This window comes from Pongo abelii, chromosome 13, assembly GCF_028885655.2.
Source record: "Pongo abelii isolate AG06213 chromosome 13, NHGRI_mPonAbe1-v2.0_pri, whole genome shotgun sequence".
Taxonomy (NCBI): Eukaryota; Metazoa; Chordata; class Mammalia; order Primates; family Hominidae; genus Pongo; species Pongo abelii.
In genome coordinates, this window is record NC_071998.2 from 120,897,182 (window position 1) to 120,904,645 (window position 7,464).

Here is a 7,464-nt window from a genome sequence, read left to right on the forward strand (position 1 = left end):
GAAAATCAAGAGGCCGGTCCCGTGCACGAGCAAGAGGCCTCAGGGACATATTAGCTGGTAAGAATATTAAAGAAAAAAGACCAAAGACTCCAGCACAGCAGTGACTATAACATTCAGTCCTTATTTCAAAACTGGAGGAACCTTGGAAATTCTTGGTTTATGGACTCGTTTTAAGATGAGGAAACCAGAGACCAGAGAGAGGAAGTGCGTTGCCCCTCAGTGGGCAAAAAATATTCATTCCACAAATATTTATTATTTATTTATTATTATTATCATTTTGAGACAGAATTTTGCTCCTGTTGCCTAGGCTAGAATTCAATGGCGCGATCTCGGCTCACCACAACCTCCGCCTCCCAGGTTCAAGCGATTCTCTTGCCTCAGCCTCCTGAGTAGCTGGGATTACAAGCATGAGCCACCACACCCAGCTAATTTTGTATTTTTAGTAGAGATGGGGTTTCTCCATGTTGGTCAGGCTGTTCTCAAACTCCCAACTTCAGGTGATCCACCCGCCTCGGCCTCCCAAAGTGCTGGGATTACAGGCTAAGCCACCATGCCTGGCCCCAATAAACATTTATTGAGCACCTACTAGGTGCCCAGGCACTGTGCCGGGGCGGGGGATATGAAGATGAGTGAGAGACCTGTCCTGCCCTACTAGGGGTGCTCTAGGAACAAACTGCATGGTCTGAATGCCAGAAGGAGGGGAGGAAGAAAGGCGGGAGGGAGGTGGGAGAGAGGAAAGAGATGATAATGATGATGACAAAATTCTACTTACTGAGCATTTTCCAGCGCCAGATATTGTGTCGAGCCTTCTGTAAGCAGGAGCTTGTTAATTGCTGCAAGCCTGCTCAGAAGGGCTGCTATGCCATTTTACAGATGACAGGATTAGGGTCAGGGAGGGGAAGCGACCCGCTCCAGGCCACACAGTCATGGGCTGCCTCACCCCAGGCATGAGTAAGGGGCAGGGCGGCCGTCTGGGTTCCGAGGCCAGGCCAGGCCCTCATCCCCTCCTCCCCCAGGACCTCTGTTCTGATCTCCTGGCCTGACCAGGGGCCCAAGGAACGAGCTAAGGGGATGGGGGCTAGGGACACCAGAAGGGCCACTGGGCTGGTGACCCCGGGAAGTTCTGTCCCTTCTCCATCCAGTGGAAGGGCCCAGGCTGGGCAGATGAAAGGCACAGAGAGGTAAGGAAGGGAAGATGAAGCAGAATGTATTGGCACTGCTGGCGTCCACCTCCCCTCTCACCCTCTACTCTCTCTATCCTCCCTCTCCCCCAACAACAAGGCAACCTCAGTAAGTCCACAGTCTCCACAGGGAAAAGGGGTCTGGATGGGGAGTAGGCACCCTGTCCATCCCCCTTTCTCCAGCCCCTCTCCAAGGCACAGTCTTGGCCAAATCTTATGTCTCCCCACATCACCTTTGCACACGTGCTGCAGACCCCTTCTGCACTGACAGCCTCCTTGCTCATGCATCCAGATGTGTGCATTCATCCATTCATTCGTTCATTCAACAAGTGTTCTCAGCCTCTACTCCAGGCTAGGCCCCATGTTGGGCACTGGGGACAGGGGGCACATGGCCTCAGAGTGAAGAGAGATGTCATGAGTGATTATTGTAGACATAGCTAGTGCTGAGACTGGGGAGCAAATAGGGGATGGTGATGCCATGGGGTCAAAGGGGAGGGGCAATCACTCAGGTGGGGTAGCAGCCAGGGGAGGCTACCTGGAAGAGGTGATAGACTCAAAGACTGAGTAGGAGCTAGTCAGGAAGGAGGACTGAGGACAAGTGTTCCAGAAGGAATGGCATGGGTGAAGGCCTGGACTGCCATGAAACATGGCCCGCTTAAGGAATGGATAGGAGGATGGCAGGCCTAGGTCACATGGTACAAACTGGGGAGTTGGGGAGATGAGGCCGAGAGGCTGGCAGGTGCCGGGCCAGGCAGGGTCGTATTGGCCATGGTGAAGATTTCAACTTCTCCCTGGAGCAATGGGGGGCTCTGAGCAGGGGAGTAACATGGCAAAGGTGAATTTCAGAATGCTCATCTGGGCTGCAGATATACCTGCACACGCATACCTCATGTGCCTTCTTGTACACACATGCCTGCAACCTGTACCTGTACACACATACCTGTATACAAGCACACCTGCATACATGCATACCTGCACACCCAGACACCCACAGGGGTGCACCTGAGCACCCAGCCCTGAGCTGAGCTCTTCACAAACATGGCATCCCATTGGGTCCTCCAGGTAAGCTCATCCTATTATCTCCATTTTACAGAGGAGGAAGCTGAGGTTGGGAGAGGTGGAGGGACTTGGCCAAGTCACACAAAGGACAACTCAGCAGAACTGAGAATTGGCACCCAGGACAACTGGAGTCCATCCTGAGCTTGTCACCGCTGGGCTCTGAGACCTCCTGGTGAAGAGGGACAGTGGCAGAGACAGCCTGACCCAGAGAAACCCAGCAACGCTACTTTCTAAGGACATTTTTCCCTTTCATTTGGAACCCTGAGCCTCCTGCTTGCCCTGTAGGCCACACCCAGCAAACAGGCGGGTTTCATTTCCTGGAGAAACCACAGATGGAAAGTCCCAGCCATGGGCTCCATGTGACCTGGTGGCCTTAAGAAGCTCCCCCCACCGCCCCTCAGCCCTTTAATCATTTACAAAGCAGGGCCACACAGAGCATCTATTTTCTTTCTGGAACATCAGAGCTGGCTGGGAACTGGGAGAAGAGCTGGAGCAACACCCTGCATCCATTTCCTCTTGCTGTAATAACAACTGATCACAAGGTCAGTGGCTTAAACAACACAGATTTACTCTCTTACAGTCTGGAGTAAGAGTCAAGATGTCAGTGGGGCCGTGTTGCTTCCAGAGGCCCTAGGGAAATCCATTTCCTTGCACTTCCAGCTTCTAGAGGCTACCTGCGTTCCTTGGCTTGTGGCCTCATCCTCCTTCAAAGCCAGGCATGTAGCATCTTCTGGCTCCTCTCTCTCGCTCTGACCTTCCTACCTCTCTGTTATAAGGATCCACTTTTGTGGCTAAAAAGGGGCCATCCTCCCCAGCCTGAATGTGAAGACTCCCTCCTCCATGGCCCTCCATTGCCCAGGACAAGGATGGGGCCTATCACTGCTGCCCAGAGAATAGGGAGACCCTGTCCAGGTTTCCTGGGAAGGCATCAAGATGTTCCTGAGGCTCAAAGAAAAAAAAAATGGCTGGGCATGGTGGCTCATGCCTGTGATCCGAGCCCTTTGGGAGACCAAGACAAGAGAACCGCTTGAGCCCAGGAGTTTGAAACCAGCTTGGACAGTGATGGGCAAACCCCATCTCTACAAAAAATAAAAAAATTAGCTGGATGTGGTGGCACACACCTGTAGTCCCCAACTATTTTGAAGCGAGAAGATCACTTGAGGCCTTGAGGCTGGGAGGTTAAAGCTGCAGTCAGCCATGACTGCTCCACTGCACTCCAGCCTGGGAAACAGTGTGAGACCTGATCTCAAAAATAAATAAATAAATAAATAAATAAATAAATAAATAAATAAATAAAGATGCTCCTAAGGGTGCTGGGCTCTGTTGTTCCAGGCCTGTGGTCCTGCTCCTTTGCCAGAAGTAAGAGCTGGCCTAAGGGAGAGCTGAAGCTTGCTCTGATGGGGACCCCTAAGTCCCTACAGATTCTGCAGATTCTCCTAGGGATCGGTACCTCCTGGTTTGGGGAATGGTCCTAGGAGCTGATTAGTTGGGCGGCACTAGGCTCTGGACCTCCCTTCTGGGGGGAAGGGGAGGGGACTCCAGGGCCTGGGACCAAGGGCATGTCCAGGGAGCTTGGAGCAGGGAAGCCCTGCCCTGCCCTGTACCTGCTCTGCTGGGCAGTGCAGAAGGACTCTTGCTCCCTCTCTGAGCCTCAGGGGTCTGTTAGGAAGATGGGGATACCCTCAAAGCCTCCCTCCTGGGTCCTGTGGGTCAGTGCAACATGTTGAGCATGTCCTGCATATTTAGAAGAGGCAGGGATGCCAGGGACAAACCTTGTGCTAAGCAGACATGGGCCTTCATGGGGCTTCCATGGTACCATAAAGACAGCCATGGCCCTGCCTGGGTCCTGGAGAGAAGGGGATGCGAAGGAGAGCTGCTGCTCACTTGCAGCTCAGCTGACACTCAACACAAGCAAAAAGATCTTTGTGGTTCCAAGGCACTGAGACATGGAGGTTGTTCATTACCATAGCACGATCCAGCAAGAGGTGACCAACACACTCTCCCCAGCTGCATCTAGTTGCAGCTGATGCACTCCCTATCTGCCCTCTTTCTCACCTCCCTCTGCTGTTAGGGACTCTACAGCCCAGGAACCCAGGCTGGGGAAATCAGCAAGCTAGTTAATTTCTCCCTCTCCCTCAATTTCCATAATTCTTCAGTTGCTGGGGTCACACGATTCTGCAGTCCAGAACTCCTCCCCCTTAGCGATCGGCTCTTCCCCAACCCCTCCCCAACCTCCCTTCTCTGCAACCCCAGAACTCCCTGCTTGCTGGGCATAGTGTCTGCACCCCAATTATGGGAGCAGAACAGAGGTCCCTCACCTGGGGTATGCCATGAGTAGAACTCAGGACATTCATGAACTTGGATGGAGAAAAAAAAAATCCCATCTCCATTTTCTCTAACATCCAACTACAGTGTAGTATTTCCTTCCATGATGATCATACCCAGCAAAGCCAGAAGTCAGCAGTACCTGTGGCACCATTACCAACAGAAATCACAGCTGTCTTCCGATCACATCAAAGCTGGTGCAGATTTCTCAAAATCTCGCTCATCACTCCGTTACAGACCCGCCGCCACATCTTGTTAATACTTAGTAAAGAGGCACATTTATTATCACATCATAAATGTGATTTATTTTTTCTTTTCTTTTCTTTTTTAGATGGAGTCTCACTCTGTCACCCAGGCTGGAGTGCAGTGGTGCGATCTCGGCTCACTGCAGTCACCTCCTCTCAGGTTCAAGCGATTCTCCTGCCTCTGCCTCCAGAATAGCTGGGATTACAGGTTCATGCCACCACGCTCCGCTAATTTTTGTATTTTTAGTAGAGACGGGGTTTCACCATGTTGGCCAGGCTGGTCTAGAACTCCTGACCTCAGGTGATCCGGCCGCCTCAGCCTCCCAAAGTGCTGGGATTACAGGCGTGAGCCACCACACCTTGCCACAAATGTGGTTTTTAAATGTGGTTTTTAAAAATATCTTGATAGCCATATTTCCAGTGACTTGGTTTCCTGTGTAATCCTACGTATTTGTTATGCATGTGCAAAGAAGACAGGGCATGAAGGTGTCACCAGATGCCACAGCGGCCCACAGCACAGAAAAGGTCACAACCACCCACTGCAGAGAAAGGCACTGGGGACCTTGGCTATGTGGACAACAACCAGGAGCCTTGGGCTTCCCAGGCACAGCGGGGAAGCCTGCAGGGGCCTGACAGGTGGATAACCTGGTGCCCAAGGCAGGGCTGGGTGGAGGAGAGAGTGGTACCCTCTGATTGTCTGAGGTCTCTATCCCTAGAGGACAGTACCACAGATTGGAAGCCAGGTCTTTCCAGAGTCCCTGTGACCTCCTCTTTCTGCACGAAACCCAGATTGAGTAGGAAAATGTCCCCAGGAGGAAGCAGCCACTGCCCAAGGGAGAGAGCTAGAGACACGCTGGGCAGGCTACATCCCTGGGCTTCTCTGGGACCCCACAATAGCCTGTCCATCCCTTCACCTCCACTAAGATCAGGGCACCCCAGGAGTTCCATCCCTTCACCTCCACTATGATCAGGGAACCCCAGGAGTTCCATCCCTTCACCTCCACTAAGATCAGGGCACCCCAGGAGTTCCATCCCTTCACCTCCACTAAGATCAGGGCACCCCAGGAGTCTTGGCAGGGCCACCCCAGGCTCTGCTCTGCCCTGGAAAGGTCCTCGTTTCACACTGACTCAGTTTCAGTTTTGGAAGGAGGTCAGAGGTTGCCTCCATGTCCCTTCTCCCCACTGGTTCTCTGGAACCCTCCATCATAGATGTCCCTGCCCTTCCTTCCCCTCTCAGGAGCAAAACCCCCGCCCCCAAGGAGCTGGCCTCTCTAAGTCCTCTTGGATCAGGCCAGGCTCAGCCCTGGAGGCCACAGCTCAGGCCCTGAGCCAGCCCAAGGGGCAGGGCGAGGAACCTACATTGTTGTGTGCCCAGCCCCTTTAAGGGGCCCATACAGACAAGAGCAAATTCAGTAGGTTGAGTCATCCACTCTATAGTGATTAAACAGGGACAGTGGAGAAGTTAAGAAGTGTCAGCTCTGGAACCAGGTGGCCCTAGATTGAAATCCTAGCTCTGCTATTTACCAGCTGGGTGGCCTTGGGTAGGTGATTTAACCAATACCGTTCCTCCATTTCCCCACCTTGAGTGTTATTGCAAGGATTAAATGAGTTACTACAAAGTAAAGTACTAAATATATATCAGCTATTATTATTATTACTACTACTATTATTATTATGAGCCAGGAGATGGGGACTGTGACATAGGCTGCTGGGTCTCTTCTCTCCTCTTCCATAAGAATAGCCCACCCCATCCTTAGCTGGGTGTATGGCCACCTGGCCTAAAACTACATTTCCCAGCATCCCTTGCTGCTAGATGTGACCATGTGATCAAGTTCTGGCCAATGAGATGCCAGGAGAAGTGGTTTGGACCACTTCCTGGGAGTTTTCTTTAAAGGACAGGGGCAATGCCTTCTCCTTTTTCTCCTTTCTTTCTCCTTTCTGCTGACCAGAATGTGAGCATGGAGTCTGGAGCAGGAGCAGCTGTTGTGCACTGTGAGGTCGAAGCCGTGTGTTGAGAATAGCAGAGCAACAAAGCAATAGGAGCTGGAGCCCCCAGGGGCCATGAAGCCCCTACCAGCCCTGGACTGCTTAGATTTACTTGAGCAAGAAATAAACCCTTGATTGTTTAAACCGGTGTTATTTGAAGTCTGCCCTATTGGAAGCACAACCAAATCCTCTTTAACACAGGCACAGCAGTGGGTAACATGCACAGCCCCTGCCCTCTGGGAATCACAGTCTAGTTGGGGGGAGAGATGATAATCATGTAAACAAAGAAGGAAGTCGTGGTGGTTATGAAAAGAGCCATGAACGATGGGCTAGATGAAAAGAGCTAGAACGTGGTGGGGAGTGGAGGAGGCATGGACCGACCCTGGGAGGACTCTTGGAGAAGAAGGCAGCTAGCTACCATCTAACTGGGAAGAGCAGGGAAGAGTGTCCCTGCAAAGGGAATGAAAGAGCACAGAAGGAGGCCGCTCAGCTCTGTGATTCAGAGCACAGGCCTCAAGAGTCGGGGGTCCTGGGCCCCTGGCCTGGCCCTGCCTCTCCACCAGTGTGGGACCTGGGCAAGCCACTCCCCTTCCCCTCTCTGAGGCAAAGTGCTCAGCAAGTTCCTGACACATAGTAGATGTTCAACGAGAGATCACGGTTTTGGGTGG

At 52.2% G+C, this 7,464-nt stretch overlaps 1 long non-coding RNA gene across 2 annotated transcripts; it reads left to right on the forward strand.

The window, feature by feature from the left end:
• Positions 1-2,274: 2,274 nt before the first annotated feature.
• On the forward strand, positions 2,275-6,940 carry LOC129048102 (uncharacterized). Of its 2 annotated transcripts, none has more exons than XR_008510155.2 (3): positions 2,275-2,782; positions 4,897-5,018; positions 6,760-6,940. It is a non-coding gene; the product is annotated as an uncharacterized LOC129048102 (long non-coding RNA). The 2 variants fall into 2 exon arrangements; XR_008510156.2 differs by having other exon boundaries at positions 2,419-2,782; positions 4,897-4,970.
• Positions 6,941-7,464: the final 524 nt, after the last annotated feature.